Raw genomic sequence first — 17,041 nt, forward strand, 5'->3', positions numbered from 1 at the left:
TCTCACGAGGCTGTTGGGGAGTCTTAGGACTATGTCTGAATCAGGTGACACACCAGGGGTATGTGCTGTGCCCTTACTACGTGCCCTTCTCTTGCCACCTGGAGATGGTGTCACCTGTGCTGACAGCTCCCTCAGGACTGGGTGGGTGTCCAGGGACAGTGGGCTTGTGTGGTGCCCGGCCCTCACCGGCATGCGTGCAGTGTAGTGGCACCACTGGCGGCGAGCACCCCTTCCACCTTAGTCACTGCTGGGTTGTTTTTGGTTTTTTATTTTGAAACAGAGTCTTGCTCTGTCGCCCCAGGTAGAGTACAGAGGCGTCATCACAGCAACCTCAAACTCCTGGGCTCAAGTGATCGTCCTGCGTCAGCCTCCCAAGTAGCTGGGACTACAGGTGCACACCACCACACCCAGCTAATTTTCCTATGTTCAGTAGAGATGGGGTCTCACTCTTGCTTAGGCTGGTCTCAAACTCCTAATTTCAAGTGATCCTTCCACCTCGGCCTCCCAGAGTGCTAGGATTATAGGCGTGAGCCACCGCGCCCGGCCTCTTAGTCACTTTTGTCCACTGCACCCCTCCTCACTTGCATTTCCAGAAATGGGTCATTAACAGCCTCCCTGTCCTGCTCCCAGAGGGTTATATGGTCACTGTTGGGCCAGATCAGGTGACTGGGGACCATGGCATGTGTGTTTCCCAGGGGTTTCTTCTCTTGGCCCTAGTGGCTTTACTTCCCTCCACTCCCCAGGGCCTGTGCTAGCCTGGGTCGCCCTGGCCTTCCTCTCGGGGCCCTCACTACCCATGGGCAGTGATTCAACAAGCATTTGCTGCACGGCTGCAAAGGAGAGGGACATCACAATGAAGAAAGCACCATCCTTGCTGGCCAGTGGCTCAGCCTACTGGGGGACAGACCCAGGAACAGCAAGGCAGGACATGCTAAAGTAATTTGCTAGAAGAGAGAAGGTGGGGTTCAGAGAACCTAGGGTCCTAAGAAGGAAGCAACTCCCACTGCCTGGGGGCCTGGGGAAGGCTTCACAGAGGAGGTGGCACTGAACCAGGCCCTGGCATTTTCCGAGTGAGGGGTGAGACGGGGGCAGGTAGGGGAAGATTACCATCATTTGAGGGAGCGACAGCACGTGCAGAGCGGCAGCTCACAGAAGCTCACAGGTGTTCGGGGAAGTCAAGCAGTTGAGTGTGGATCAGGAGAGGGTGAAGGTTTTGCTGGGTTTGGGAGGAAAGAGGCTTTCCTCCGTCGACTGTACCCCACTTGGCAGGCACCTCCCTCAGCACTATGATGTTGTATAATCCCTAGCAGACCGCAAAGTAGGAATTGCTGTCCCCGTTTACAAATCAAGAAACCAAGGCTCAGAAGATGGAGTATCTGTCCTAGGGTCCAGCTGGAAGTGACGCTAGCCAGGACTTTAACCCAGGCTGCCAGCCCCATAGGCCCTGTTCCTCCAGCACATGCTGCATTCTCAGGCCTTCTGTCTACTTCCCACCCCGCAGAGAGCTGCGTCCCCACGGCCTGGCCATGCCTGGGTCCACGCGTCTCCTAAATACTTCCTCCCACTGACCTTGGGCCTCCCCTGTGCCCCCTGCTCTGACCACAGCAGCGCCGATGCTTAGTGAGGCAGCGGCCACAGGCCTGCAGCCACGGCTGGCCCTGCCTTTCCACTGCCATCTGCAGTGTGGGGATCAGTGGCTCTTCCCCCTAACACCTCAGTCCCCTCTGTTGGGCCCAGCTGGAGTCAGTGTGGGGAAAATCAGCAACCTTTCCTGACATACCTGGAGGCCAAGTCACAGACCCCATCCCACAGGGACCCGTCCTGTATGGGAAGGCAGTGAGTGCCCTGGCCAGCTCACGGAAGTGGGCAGCTGCCTTCAAAGAGAAATCTGGTATTTCATGTTGCCTTGGAGGAGGTGCAGAGAACCTCCAGCATCTTGCTTAACCTACTTCCTGCTTCTCCAGAGGACAGACCCTCCAGGCAGGCAGGGGGTGTCCCCTTGGGTTGTGGAGTCCCAGCCCAAACCAGTGTCTCCGTCTCCAGGCGGTGACTAAGTTGTGCAGCAAAGGCTGCATTCCCAAAGAACAGGTGGCAGGCAGCATTTGATGGTGTCCTGCAGTCCCCTCCCCACAAGTTTGGGAAGGGGGCTGTCAAAGTGTAGCCACAAGCCACCACCCTGTCCTATTTTCCTTTTGTTCTCCTCATCCTATATTTAAAGCAACCACCTCCCACTGCCAGCTGCTGTCTTCAATCCTTGGAAAGGCCGTGGGGGTGGGAGGAGAGCGAGCCTCGGAGGCAGAAGATTGAATTGTTATTAGTGATCCTCCCAAACTCTGAGGAGCCCCAAATGTACCAGGCACGCCACCAAGCATTTTACAAACCCGGTCCCGTCTGATTCTTACATCCATTCTGTAAGGTGATGCCATCGGTGTCCCCATCTCACAGACGAGGAGTGGACAGCCACTTTGCTTCCAGGTCTCATTTTCCTCACCTGCAAGTCGGGGTTCACAGATCCTGCCCTGCCTCTTTCCCAAAGTCACTGTGGGGCCCAGGGAGGAAGTGGGCGTGAATGTGAACCTGCTGTAAAGCTGGAGGGCTGGTCAAGGATTTGGGCCAGGGCCAGTCTGGGCAGCCACCTCGGGCCTCGGCTCCAGGTATGAGGCTTGGGAGTCTGGAAGACTTGGCCGCACGGGGCAGGTAGGTTATTGCCTCTAGCCACTGTAGGCACCTGGGCCCTGCAGAGCCAAAGCAGGTGACCACACACACACACACACACACACACACACACACACACACACAGACACACGCATCCCATACAGCTGGGTCCCACACAGCTGGGACCACAGCCTGGAAAGACAATTCCAACAGCAAATGCATGTGAGGCCTTGGCTATTGACCAAGCAGTGTCCACACTGAGTTTGCTCTTCCAGCCTCAAAATGGCTGGCAAAGCAGGCCAGGGGGGTTCTGTGAGGATCCCCTCTCCCCTAACAGTGGGGAAATGGTGTCACACAGAACCTGTGACATGCTGGAGCAAAGGCTGGCCTCGGCTGAGGGTCTCTAGGACCCCTTGCCTACTGCACGCTGAGACATACACTTTGTGTCCCCACTGTGCCATGTCTTTTGTCATGGTGTCTACACCTGCTACACTTGATTTACTCGATGGCTGGGAGCATGTCATCTCTCTGTGCATCCTGATGGGCAGCCCAGGGTCTGATGCATATTGAAAATGCATCGTGCCTAGCAAGTGGGTGAATGAAAGGATGGATGAATGGGTGGGTGGGTGGTTAGAAGGATGGGTATGGATTAACAAGTGGGTGGATGGATGGGTGGGTGGGTAGGTGGTTAGAAGGATGGGTATGGATTAACAATTGGGTGGATGGATGGGTGGGTGGCTAGGTGGTTAGAATGACGGGTATGGATTAACAAGTGGGTGGATGGATGGGTGGGTGGGTAGGTGGTTAGAATGACGGGTATGGATTAACAAGTGGGTGGATGGATGGGTGGGTGGGTAGGTGGTTAGAATGACGACGGGTATGGATTAACAAGTGGGTGGATGGATGGGTGGGTGGGTAGGTGGTTAGAAGGATGGGTGTAGATTAACAAGTGGGTGGATGGACGGGTGTGTTGAAAAGACTTCTCTAGGAAGCACATCAGCAGTGACTAGGTCAGGAGCTGAACCTTGTCCTTTGACTTCTGATGACCTTTGCCAAATTTCCGGACCCATCACAAAAGGCCTCAGGTTTGTTTGGGGCTCACAAAGTCACTCCTCTTTGGCCTGGTTCCCAAGAAAAGGTGAAAATCCGGGAGCAGCACCAGCGGATCCCCACGGTGGAAGAGCGGTGCTTGGGGGCAGCACGGCAGGAGAGAACATTTGCCGTGCAGTTAGACCTGAGTTCTAACGCCAGCTCCACCCCATGCCAGCCACGTGGCCTTGAGTGAGTCCCTTCATCTCCTGAGCCCCATTGTCTTTGCATGTAAAGTGGGAAGTCCTTGTCCTATGCCAGAGGGTCCCTGGGAGGTTTAAGGGAACAGAGGAGCAACTGTGACATGGGCCGTGGGTTAACTACTGTTGTAAGAAGCAGCTGCCAGAGAGTTGCCACCAGCAGTAAGAGACAAACTCGGCCCCTAGGCCTCCGTGGACCTGTGACAGCTTTCAGTCTCACCTGCAGATGGGGACTGGCCTGCCAGCATGGTTGTCTTTCCAGCCATTATAATGGGCTCCCTGAACAAAAATGCCTTTTTGCAGATCTCTAAAGTCTCAAGTTCCCAGGCCAATAAGATTTGCTGACCAGAACTTTATGATTTTCTGTTTCACTGATTCCCCTTGCTTTTGAGTTGTTTTTCAGAAACAGTGGACCCTCCTTGCAGTAACGAGATAATCACAAGGTTTTACACTACTCGATTGTTCAGATCAGTCAAGATAAGTGACAAATCTTGTACAAGGACCTGCTGATCAAACTACTGCCCACAACCCGCATGCTCACCAGACTGAAAGGATGACCGATATTAACCCTTAGCTCATTGTACTACTAAAATTTCTGCCCATGGAGGGGCTTATCTGACATTTTTTGATCATGCAATGTACATGCCAATATGATTTCTCTCTGCGCTTGCGTGCTTTGCACTCCACCCTAAACCTGTAATGATGCTCGCTCCATGCATTATTCATGTCACCTCTAGAAAACCCCCTGACCCCCTCGGTTGGGGAGATGGGTTTCAGGCAGTCCTCCCACCTCCAGTTGATGTCCTCCACAATAAATCTCCTTTCTTCCGTGGCAATTCTCGTCATCTCAGTAATTGGCTTTCTGTGCCGCAAACAACAGAGGGAACTCCCCCTTGCGGGTATGTTAACAATTCGATGGCTCATCCAGGATCTGTTGTTTGTGGCTTGGTGGCCACAGAATGGGAAGAGATTTTAAAGCCTCCCTGGCTGATTTCTGAGTTTCTGCCAGAGGTTGGTTTTGGTTTCTCCCTCTGGCTTTGCTGTCACCAGCCCCAAACACATCCCTGATTGTCAGGAAGAATGGACCTTTGACTTTTGGACTTTGGCATCTGCAACCAGACTGGTGAGTGCCGTCTGAGGGTACCACACAGCAGATAGCTTCTCTCTCAATTTGGGGGATTCCAGAGGAATTCCTGTTTGAGTTTGGGTTGGAAGCCTCAACCGTTTGGGAGCAGGACCTCCGACTGTTTCTATTTGGCCCTCCCCGGGCTTATCTGTTAGAACTGCGGTCCATTTGTTTGGCTTTTGGTGTATGTGTATGTGCATGTGGCCATGGAAAATCAGAATTCGACCCCTCAATGTAGCCCTTTTGGCGACATTCTCCAGAACTGGTGTGCACACTGGGAATCCTCTGTCTCTGCCATTTGGGCTTTTATGCCGTTTGGACCTAGGACAGGTCATTTGTAGTACCAGTTGGTTTGAGATAAGATTCTTAAAAACTTCTTTCCAGTCTCCCTCTGTGGGATTTGTCTGAACGTGCTCTGTTTGTTTTGAGTTTTGTTTTGTTTGATTTGGTATTCCCGGGCTTTTGTTTGAAACCTCTTGAATTTCTCTTTGCATTGAGTGTTATCCTATATTGGTATGTGGCGTGTAAATGTACTGTCTATGAGAAGCTTCAAAGACATGCCAGGTTTTCTAGGACTCCAGCTCATCTTCACATATTATGTTCTATTCCTGTGTACATATTTAAATTGATGGGCAGATTACATCAAGGAAAATTCAGAGCTCAAATGGTCAATCTACCACTATAGAGTTACAATGTAGAGTTTGCTAAGCTCTCTGTCTCTCTATTTTCTTTTCTGCCTACTTTGAAACTGCAGCTGCTAAGTGACTGGTATTGAGATAAAACTCACTGTCTATGGTATCACTAATTCAAGTTTACTTGGAGCACCCTATTCTAGCAACAATATGAATATTGAAAGCTCATTTGAAACTGAAGGAGAAAAAAGGGTAAAAAAGGCTTTTTAAAAACTCAAACTGCCATATAAACTACTTTACCCAAAACTTTGGTCCATAGTTTTCATTACATTACCTACTGGGGCAAGTAAAGTTTGGCCATGTAAGTTCCAACTTTGTCAGAAATAATCTAGATCCAACCATCTTTTGCAAACTGGTGAGTTTATATTGTTATCTCATGGCTAGAATTTGGAAGTAAAAACTATTAGGATCTTTGTGTGTGTATATATATGTTTAAATGTAGTTGTATGTGTATACATATATGTTGTTTATCTACAGGTACCACATTGACTTATAAAGGTGTGCTTATAAATTAAATAAGTCCAAATGTTTTCCAATTCAAGTTCACATGAATTTAGTAAATTTTTGATAAATTATTAAAAATATTATTGGTAGGCCGGGCACGGTGGCTCACCCCTATAATCCTAGCCCTCTGGGAGGCCGAGGCGGGTGGATCACTCGAGGTCAGGAGTTCTGAGACCAGCCTGAGCGAGACCCCGTCTCTACTAAAAATAGAAATAAAAATTATCTGGACAACTAAAAATATATATAGAAAAAAATTAGCCGGGCATGGTGGCGCATGCCTGTAGTCCCAGCTACTCAGGAAGCTGAGGCGTAGGATCGCTTAAGCCCAGGAGTTTGAGGTTGCTGTGAGCTAGGCTGACGCCACGGCACTCACTCTAGCCCGGGCAACACAGCGAGACTCTGTCTCAAAAAAAAAAAAAAAAAATTATTGGTAAAATAAAAATTAAAATGTCTTGAAATTGTCAATATACATTTTTGCCTGAGTTTATGAGTCATTTTTATGTTTTTAAGGTGTCAGAGTTTGATACAAAGGTTATAAAACTATAAACCAGCCAAAAACGAAGTAATCTATATTTATGTAATTCTTGATAAGTAAAAGTAATTTAGTATTATTGGTTTAATAAAAACAACTTTGTGGGTTCATTAACACCATCACTCAGCAAATATTTCATGAGCTTCAGTGAGGTGCCAGGCCCTGTGCAGGGGAAATAGACACCCATCATGGTCCGAGGGGACACAGGCACTAATGGGACCCCCTGGAGGAATGCTGGCAAGCCACAGGGAAGCCAGGCAGATGTTCAGATGTAGATTCCCAGCAGAAGCCCCTGCAGAGCTTCTCCAGAGCCTTCTCTGATCCCCCTAGGGGGCTGGGCAGAACCTCCCAGAATGCTCTGGAAGTCTGGAGCACTTAGGGGAGCCAGGGGGCTTTGCATTATGTAACCCTTTATGGGGCTTAGCGCAGGCTTGTGTACACAGCTGGTGCTCAATAAATGCTTATTACACGAATTCCCTTGTCATCCATTTATTCATTCATCAAAACTTTCAGCCCATTCTTTGTGCCAGGTTCTTTGTGCCAGCCCATTCTTTGTGCCAGGAATATGGGACAGTGTGACGTGGTTGCCACTCTTGAGAACCGTGCAGTTAGGCTGACATGGGAGTAAACAGGGACAGTTCTGCGTGCAGGGTGCCATCAGTTGGAGGGAATGAGAGTGCCCAGGATGGGGGCAGAGACCGGAGGAGGGACATGGTCTTTAGGAAGGACTTGGAGTTCAACACAAGAAGATGGGATGGAGGCAAAGCTAGGAGTGTGTGCACAAGTGCTGAAGACAAAAGAGTGTGATGTTTCAGAAAACAAGGCCATTTGGTGTGACCAGAGTGAGAGGGCCAAGTGGGTAGGGGATAATGAGAGCTAGCTCCAGAGAGGCGGGCAGGGGCCAGGACATTGTGGGCCTTGAGGGCTGAGGCAAGGAGTGCAAATGGGTGGTATTGAAGTAGGTACCGGTGTCCACATGGCAGGTCCAGCTGCTGCCTGGAGGACGGGCTATTGGGGAGGAGGAGGGAGGAGGTACCAGGATGGAAAGAGAGTGCTGAACTGGGGGAGGCGGCAGTGCACAATGACCCATGGAATGTAGGGAATGTAGGTGTGGATGCATGGGGAGGGGGCTCAGTCCTTGGGCTGGGTGGTCCTTGCTTCCACCCCCTCCCAGCTCAGGGCCTCCGTGGAGCTGGAGAGGGCAACGCCACACTGGTGAAGGGCCAGCATCTTTGGAGGCTCACCAGGGACAGGCAAGCCTTCTGTTACCCAGTGCGCCAGAGCCCAGCCCTGCCATCCCCTTGAGAACAGAGCTCAGATTGGTGCCCTGTGCCTGGGCTGGGTGAGAAGCAAGGGGGCGCTGTGAGGCCTGCACCACTGGGACATTCAGGGGCTCCAGGACGGGGCCTCAGCTGGTTTCTCTGTCCCCTTGGGGCCCCCCCCCCCGTCTTGGATGCCCTTCTTTTCCCCTCTCCTCCCTCCCTTTTGCTGAATGCTGTGTGTTCCACTGGGCCCTGGAATGGCTGGAAGTGGCCAGTCCCTGCAGTCAGCAGCATCTCCCTGCATGCCAGGGCCTTGGCTGCAAACCCAATGTGGTGGGCACTGAGCTCCCACGGGCTGGCGGTGCCAGGGAGCCCCAAGGAGGGGAGACCTCAATGCCCAGGACTGGCCAGTTTTCTCAGAGGAAAGGACATTTGAGCTGGGCCTGGAAGAGATTTCTGTAGGTCCCAGAGAGGTGAGGAGGGGTCAGGGCATTGATGCCAAAGGCTATGCGTGGGGAGCGGGCGGAGCTGCAGGCAGGGCAGGGTGAAGGACACATGCTATTGGGCCAGCAGCAGGGAGCCATGGTGGGTTTCCTGCAGGATGGTGATGCCATAGGGCCACGCTTTGAGGGCTGCAGGGACACAGCAATGGGGAGGGCCAGTAACCTGCTCTGCCAGTCAAGGGTGGAACTGTGCCTTAAGCCACGCTGTAGGTGCAGGAAAGCCAGCCTCCTAAGCCAGCTGTCACCCCCATCTCACCCAACAGTAACCAGAGGGAACATGTGGCTTAACCTGGCCTAGCCTGGCCTAACCCCCAGCCTAAAGCTTCCTCCGCTGCCCCTGGATAAAAGCCAGCTCTTCAACCTGGCCTGCGAGGCCCAGCATGGCGGGTTGCGCTGCCTCTCAGCACGGCCCTGCAGGGCCAGCAGTGACCCTCAGGTCTGGGCTTCAGGATCAGTGAGGTCCAAGCCAAGTTGGCAGAGCCACCAAGCCAGACGCCCTGCATCATTTGCCCCAGCTGGCTCCCCTTCCACATCAACAGGGATGAATCGTACCCGGCATGACCTGCTGGGACCACTCTAATGGAGAAGACTGGGGCCTTGGGTACGGCCAGTTCCACCCCTGTGCCACCACCCCATGCTCCTTGGACCCCGGCACTGTCCCCTCCAACCTCATCTCCACCTTGCAGTCCAGATGTTTAGGGGGACCCTACCGAGCTGACTGTGATGCGCCCCAACAATGGGTGGGCCTTCAGGCCCAGGAGGTGAGGGCCTGGGTGGGGGGCAGCCTCTCAGCTCTGCTGCAGGCCATCTGTTTGTCCCCAGGGCCAGCCACCCCCTCTCCGGGCCTGTCTCTTCTCTGGGCCCCAAAGGCCCCTTTGCGGTGCACCGTTCAGCCGACCCTCCGTGCAGCCCTGACTCTCCCCCGACCTTAGAGATAACACAACCCTCCGACCCGCCAGGCCACCCCGCTGTTTCTCTGGGATGAGCTCCGTCCCCTGCCGCACGGTCTCGCTGCGGCTGGTGGTGTGCGGCGACCTCTGGTGGCCACTTGTGGGTATGACATGGTCCCCCAGCGCCAGCCCTGGCCAGAGCCGCAGGAGAGGACGGGGAGGCAGGAGGGCACCTGCGGGGCGCCCCAGTACTGGGAGGACAGGGCAGGGCGGGGCGGGGGTCCTGGGAGGGCGCAGCAGCTGGGAAGGGGCTCACCCCGCCCCACTCTGAGGCCTGCCGGCCACGAGCCCCCTCTTCAGGTTCATCTGGCCCAGGTGGGAAAAGGGGGCTTTGAGTCACTCTGACCTGACTTCCTTCTGCTCTTCGTTCGCACACATTTATCGAGCACCTACTGCATGCCCTACCTGTGTAGGTCCTGCTCACAGAGCAGCGGGTCCCACCTCTGGAGCTGGAGGCCCCCCTGGCCCCCAGCGTGACGCACCCCAACAGGCCATTTGTCTTTGTTTTCGCAGCAGAATCCTTTCGTTCAAACTTGCCCAGGGAACCCCAGCATCACACGAGTGCAGTAGAACAAGTCCTGATGAAGTGGGGAGTCAGCAGGAGGCCCCTCCTCAGGTTTTGGGGAACATTTTGGCAACCTGCTGTCTTGGCCACCTCCTCATCCTAAGCAGGGCCAATGAGGTCAGAGAGGTCTGGGTTCTGAGGCTGGCAACTGGTCTCACCTGCCTCTGGCCTGTCCTGGAGTGTCGCCGGATAGGACCCGGGCCCCCTGACCCCACAGGCTGTGGCCTCCCCACCCCTGGGCATCCACGCCCCCTGTGGACCCCTGGGGCCCCTTCACCGAGGATTAGAGGGCCTTTCCCAACCTGAGCACTGCCAGGGTGACTGTGTCTGCAAGGGTTAAATGGGGACCCCTCCCACCATTACCCCAAACAGTCGGGGGGAGCCCCTTTCCCCGGACCCTGCCTACCTCTTTCCCAGGAAGCCCAGGCCCCAGGGGAAGCCCTCGCTACACCCTTCCTCTCCTCCCTACCTTGGGTCCCAGCCCACAGAACCTGGGGCCACAGGGCTTCTTGGGTGCACATGCACCTCAGTGCATCTCAGCGCCTCAGCGTATCTGAGCGTGTCTGTGTCTCTCTGTGTTGCCGTGTTGTTTCCATGTGACTTTGTGCATCTCTGTATGTGTCCGTGTGTGGTTGTGCGTCTGTGCCGTGTCTGGAGGTGGACAGACCCCTTCGTCTGTCCCAGTGCTGAGAAAGGGGCGAGGGACGTCCTGGGGTGTTTTGTTCTCACCGACATCCGTGTTCTGAAAACGTCTGTGAGCTACCACCAGCGAGGTCCCTGGGACTTTGGACAAAACACCGAGTCTTAAACCTGGGCAGGGCCTCGGGGGATGCATAGCCCCACCCTTTCTTAATCCCAAAATGTGCAGCACAGCCTCATTAATCCGTTCGTATTTTAAATGGTTTTTTAAAAAAATCCTTTGAAATAAAAATCATTTCATTTAACCTTCACAATAACTCTACACAGTGTATCATTCTCCAAGAGAGGAGGGGCTTGACCAGGTCCCATAATGAGGAAGCAGCAACTTCGGGATTTCCCACCCCCAGCCCTGACCCCGCTGTGAGACATGGCAGGGTGGGCTGGGGCAGCCACGCGCTGCAGGGACAGTTCTCTTCTAGCTCTCACCTGGGCAGAGGGGCATCGCGGCTGAAGGCAGGGACGTTCCATTTAGAGAGCCTCCTGGCCCTTGGCGACCTGGCCTCCCTCCTGGTGGCTGGGACAGCAGTGACCACCCCAAGGACCAAAGGGCAGGGGCACGTCTAACAGCCAAAGCCCCGCTGTCTTTCAGCCCCTTTCTGGTCCCCCACCAGCTGCTCAGCCCCGTATCTTTGCCAACTGCACAAGAGTGTGGTGGGACGGGTGTCCCTGGCCCCTGTCCAGAGGGGAATGTTGTCTCCGACATGGACAAGGCCAGCTCTCCTGCCAGTTGTCACCAGCTGGACCCTGCTTCACAGATGGGGGGGCTCCAAAACACTGTGCAAAAATCCATCTTTCATTTACAACATGTTCAGGGGGCTTGTTCAGGGTACGGGATGCAAGGAGAGAGGGGCCTCCCTCAATGCCCCCCAACCCCGGTCAAAAAGATTCAGACAAAGAAAACCATCCCCTAATGACTTAGGGATCCTCATATCAGACTAGCACAGGCCTGGCACACCTGTGCCTTTTGTGGGGCACCCAGTAGGGTGGGCTCAGACCCTCAGACACCCCCCACACCCTGCCACACACACACACAAGCCTGTGTCACCTCTAATAGGCTTTGTTTTCTGCCAGGCAGGTTTGGCCAATGCTCTGGCGATGACTTCTGCATCCTGGCTCCCCTGGAACAGGTGAGCTGTCCTCATCCCCGCCAGGAGGCCCCAGGAATTAGGCAGGGACACCCCCAACCCTGGGATCCTTGTTGCAGCTTTAAAATGTCTCTGTTCAAGTTTGTAAATCTTCACACGGGCCTCACTGCACACCTGCATGTGCTTGGCGAGAGGCACAGTCCCTGCCCTCAGGAGGCTCAGGCTTGTAGGGACAGTGCCCACAGAGCAGGGTCACAGACACCAAGGCAGAGGGCCGTGGGCAGTCAGCAGAGCGGGGCGCTGAGTCCTCCTTCCCAAAGGAAGTGGCACTGCCCCGGGGCCGGCTGGAAGGGAGAGAAGGGAGGACGTTCAATTCACGCAGCAGCGGGAACAGAGTGAGCAAAGGCTGGGACCTGTGAACGTCACGGAGTGTTGGGGAAGGTTAATGTGTCGAGGCCTCCAAGACCGCCCCAGTTCCATGCTGCACCAGGAGGGCTCACAGGACTCAGTTTATAGCCGTGCTCGTGGCTATCTGTGATTTGCTGCGGCAGAAGGACACAGAGCACCCTTGGAGCAGTCAGGGCAGGTGCGCCACTGCCACGGATCTTCTCCCACCGCAACCACCAGCACGCGCGTAATTCCTCCCACAATGAGTTGTGACAACACGTGAAATGCTGTCTGCCAGGGACTCTCAGGTTGGCCCCTGTGCCTGACACGTACCAAAGTTCCAGGCTCCCAGGAGGAAAGCAGGAGTCCACCACACGCCGCAGTTCGTACAGGCGGTTTTAGTGCCGTGAGCAGGGCGCACCAGGGAATGGTGAGAATCCTCTCAAAATCCGCTTCCTGGACGCCAGCCAAGGGCCAGCCTCGCAAATAGGCCTTTGTCTCAGGCCCGCTGTGTTCATTCTCTTCTGCACAGTTAGAGGGTAAGGAGGGGAGGGGAGGAGCAGATAGAGACCATGTCAAAGGGACCCTTCTAGGCCATGGACTTCGTCATGGGGGTGACAGAGCCACCAACAGGGGATAAGTTGGAGGCAGGTGGTCAGGTCCAGCCTGTGCTTAACGATAGAGGAAGGGCCATGAAAGAGTTACACTGAGGCCCTGGCCATGGGGGACCCCTTAGAGCCCCGTGTCTCTCCTGGGACACACATGTCTTGCTGAGTTGTAATAATCTCCTCATTTTTTTTTTTTTTTTGAGACACGGTCTCACTCTGTCACCCTGGCTAGAGTACAGTGGTGCCATCATAGCTCACTGCAGCCTCCAACTCCTGAGCTCAAGCGATCCTCCCACCTCAGCCTCCCAAAGTGCTAGGATTACAGGCGTGAGCCATGGTACCCGACCATGATCTGCTCATCTGACTGCCTCCTCCACCAGACAGTGGCCCCTAGAGAGTATTGTCAGAACAGTCAGGCTGTAAGCATTTGCTAAATAAATAAATGCTTATAAATAAAAGAATAGCATTGATTGAGCATTTACCCAGGCCAGACACTGTACTAAGGTCCTGTGATGTAGACACATTAATATCATCCCCATTCTACACATGAAGACATCAAGGCTAGAAAAAGTTAAGTGACTTGCCCAGGTTGCTCAGTGTCTGAGTCTCAAGCCTGCTTGCTGGACCACTGATGCAGCAATGTCCCCATGGGAGGTGGAGCAGCTGGTGGGTGTGTCAGAGGCTGAGAGTCAGTTTCCAGGAGGAAAGACCTTCCATAGATATCTGGCAAATCCAGGAATTCTGACCCATGGATCCATGCCCTCCGGGGACCCAGTACCCCCAACCTTCCTTCTGAGCACAGAGCGCATTCAGGACCTTCCTCCTCGCAGGCAGCACGCCCCCGGGCCAGGCACTGTGCTGGGGGCCTCGGTGGCCATGACTGATAATTGGAGCTCACACGTCCTGAGAGCCAGGCATCAGCCTGTCAGATCCTCATGCCACCCTCCGGGCGATGAGCAAATACTATTCCTGTTCCAGAACACAATGTGAGAAGTGCTTCTGCCTCAGGAACGTGGGGGCAGGGAAGCCTCCACTGAAGAAGAGATGTGTGAGTCTGTGGTTGAAAGATTAGTAGAATTTCATCAGGCAGAAAAGGAGCAAAGGGCATCCCAGGCCAAGGCCCAGCCTGAGCAAGGGCTCGGGAGTGGGAGAGGGCTCAGGGTGCAGCCCTGGGGGTGCAAGTGAGGCCTGCAGCAGGTCAGAAGCCACCCCAGGGAGTCGGTGATTGAAGATCTAGAAGCTGCAGTCAGGCAGTTGGTTGATGCGCATTTATTGAGCATTTATTAGGAGGCAGGCACCGTAATAGGTGTCGGGGGACAGAGATGACTAAGGCACAGTCATCCATTAGAGTCTAGGCAAATCTCTGCATGCCTGGGGCTGTCCACCTCAGTCAGGGACCCATGTTCTGTCCCCGACGCCCTCGCTGACCCACTTTGTAACCTGGATCCAGCGCCTCTCTCCCCTCAGACCGGACTTCTTCCATAAAAACAGCTTAACTGCGCTTGTCATTTGGTGATGGGGCTCTTTGAGCTCTCAGGATAAAAGAGTCTGTAAACACAGAGCCGTGTCCCTGGGCTGGGTGGGGCAGAGAGGGAGCCCACATCAGACCCCCAAGAATGCGGAGAAACAGCCCCCCGGGAGTCGAGGGCACCAAGCTCCTCTGAGGTCACCAAGCTCCTCTGAGGTCACCACCCCCTGACAGCTGCCAAGTGTGTTCCCACAGCCAGGAAGCCTGACATGAAAGTCCCCCACCCCCGCCAAGGTCTGCCTGTGATGGTTAAATGACAGACGCCGCCGACACCCTGGCTGCTGACTGATGCTAGCAGGAGGGAGGGAGAAGTGGATGTGGCCTTGGTTGCAGGGAGGTGACTGGAGGCTCTTCCCTCACTCATGTGTTCATTGGACACAAACATACTGAGGAACCACTGTGGACCTGTCACTGTCCAGGGTCCATGGGGGAGGCAGACAGGTACATAGCTCATTCCACCTCCACGTGGGGTGTAACAGGGAAACCCTGGTTTCTGGCCGCAGAGAAGCCCACCTGACGTTGACTATGGGTCCAAGACAGACCAGGGGCCCAACCTCCTTCCTTCTCCCCCCAAAGACCACAGGCGACAAAAGCCCTTAGTGACTGAACAGCACTTGAACGTCTTCCATGTTCCTTTATGCACTTGACCTCACATATGAAGAATGAATGGCCAGAGACCCTGGTCGACCTGTCCATGGTCACGGAACCAATCGGTGCGGCAGACAGGACAGGTCTAATTATTCACATTCTTTGGCATGTGGCCACATCACCCCAATCTCAGCCTCCATGGTCGCATTGCCCTCTCTCCTCTCCTGCTCTGCCTCTCTCTTAAAAGGACACGTGTGATTACATTTAGGGCCCACCCTGTTAAGCCAGGATAATCTTCATTTCAAAATCTTGAATCACATCTGCAGAGTCGTTCCAGTTAGGGTGACAGTCACAGATTCCAGGGATTAGTATCTACCACCTGTGGGGGCCATTATTTCACCTACTCCAGGCCCATCAAGGCAGCTCCAGTCAGCAGTGGGCATGAGCCTTGCACACGCTCCTTGCTCCACAAACCAGCACATCCTGGGAAGGGGCCCTGTCTGCCCGGACCCTCGGACAGGAGGGAGGCAGGCTCTGCGAGGGAGGTGCTGGCATGTGTAGACTTCACTAGAGGTGCCTAGGACGGAGTTGGGGAGTTAAGCACCCTGGTGATGAGAGGAACCAAGAGAGGGCCCCTCTCCTACCTGGATGCTGCCCCTAAATCTGATGTAAATTGTCATTTCACTCACAGTCGGCAGATACTCAGACATGAGCCAGGCCCTGTATCAGGCCCTGGAGAGCCAGCCCTTGTCCTTGGGGGAGCTCGCAGTCTAAACCCAGGAACAACACGGACTAGGATGCTGTGACGTTGGTGATGCCCCTCTTTCCAGGTGGGGCAGTGGAGGCCCAGGAAGGGGGACTGTTTTTGTCTGGAGTTGGGCTGCAGCCGACTTAGCATAAGGGCTTTGCATTTCCTCCTGTACCTGCCTCAGTGATTTTGTCATTTGTCTTGTTTCCTCTTGGCACTTTAAAAGTGCGACACTCTTTCATCTTCCTTCAGAAGAGTTTGCACAGGAAGTGACTCCTGGCACGCTGTGCACTTGCTGCATCTGCGCAGTCGCCGGTGGGGAGCAGGACCCCTGAGCACTCCTTCCAAGGAGTAAGGCAGAATAAGTAGCCAGTCCTGCCTTCTCTCAGCAAAATTTATAGCAGGCTCCCTCCTTAAAACAAGGAGCTGCCATGGAACTTGCATACTCTGTAAGGAGTGGGAAGGGGCAGAGCTTTGTACGTGTCTAGAATCCCCAAACTAACCCTAAATTGGAAAGAACATGGGTTTGGATACGGACAGAATCTTCTAATCTCACTTTGTCTTTCTAACCGTGTGGCTTTAAGCAAATCGCTTAAACCCCCTATGAACCTGTTTCCTTGTCTGTAAAATGGGTGTAGAGATGGCTGGCTCCGAGGACAATCACGCAAGTGCCTGGGGTTTAGCAAGCCTTCAACAAACGTTACCCAGAGCACACTGAGGGCTACCACTGGGGATGGGCTCCCCCCTTCCTCTCAGGCCATCTCAGGGAGGCGGTGCCCCTAGTCACCCAATGCCTTTAAGGCCCTGGCGCCCGGCCTTGTTGAGCCAGCCTGCGGGGCACGCGTGGGGGCGCTCGGAGCGGTCCGGAGTGTTTTGCTCCATCAGACCGGGAGCTCAGTGTGCAGTCAGGCCCGGCCGAGCCCGGACCCCAATACAGGCACCAGTGGGGTCCCACCACGGCCAAGGGGTCGCAGCCCGCCCCGCGTTTCCCATGCGCGGACTGCAAGGCTGGGCGAGCCAGGCAGCCAGGCCCACGCGGGGGGCGGAGCGAGCCGGGGGCCTTTGTGTTCAAACCGGCCAATGGGCGGCGGCGGTGGGCGGTGACGGCCGGCGGGGCATGGCCAATGGGCTGCGGTCTGTCAGCGTTGACTGACAGGCGCACACATACACACTCGGCCACGCGAGCGCCACCGGGCCCCACTCGCGCAGAGCGGGCCTCGGCTGGTCGCATTGTCTGCCAGCCCCGCGTCGTCCCGCGTCGCCGCTCCCCGCGCGCCCGCGCGCTCCGGGCCCGGCCCGGCCGCCGCCTCGGTCCTGCGC

The sequence above is a fragment of the Lemur catta genome, chromosome 6 (genome assembly GCF_020740605.2).
Source record: "Lemur catta isolate mLemCat1 chromosome 6, mLemCat1.pri, whole genome shotgun sequence".
Classification (NCBI taxonomy): Eukaryota; Metazoa; Chordata; class Mammalia; order Primates; family Lemuridae; genus Lemur; species Lemur catta.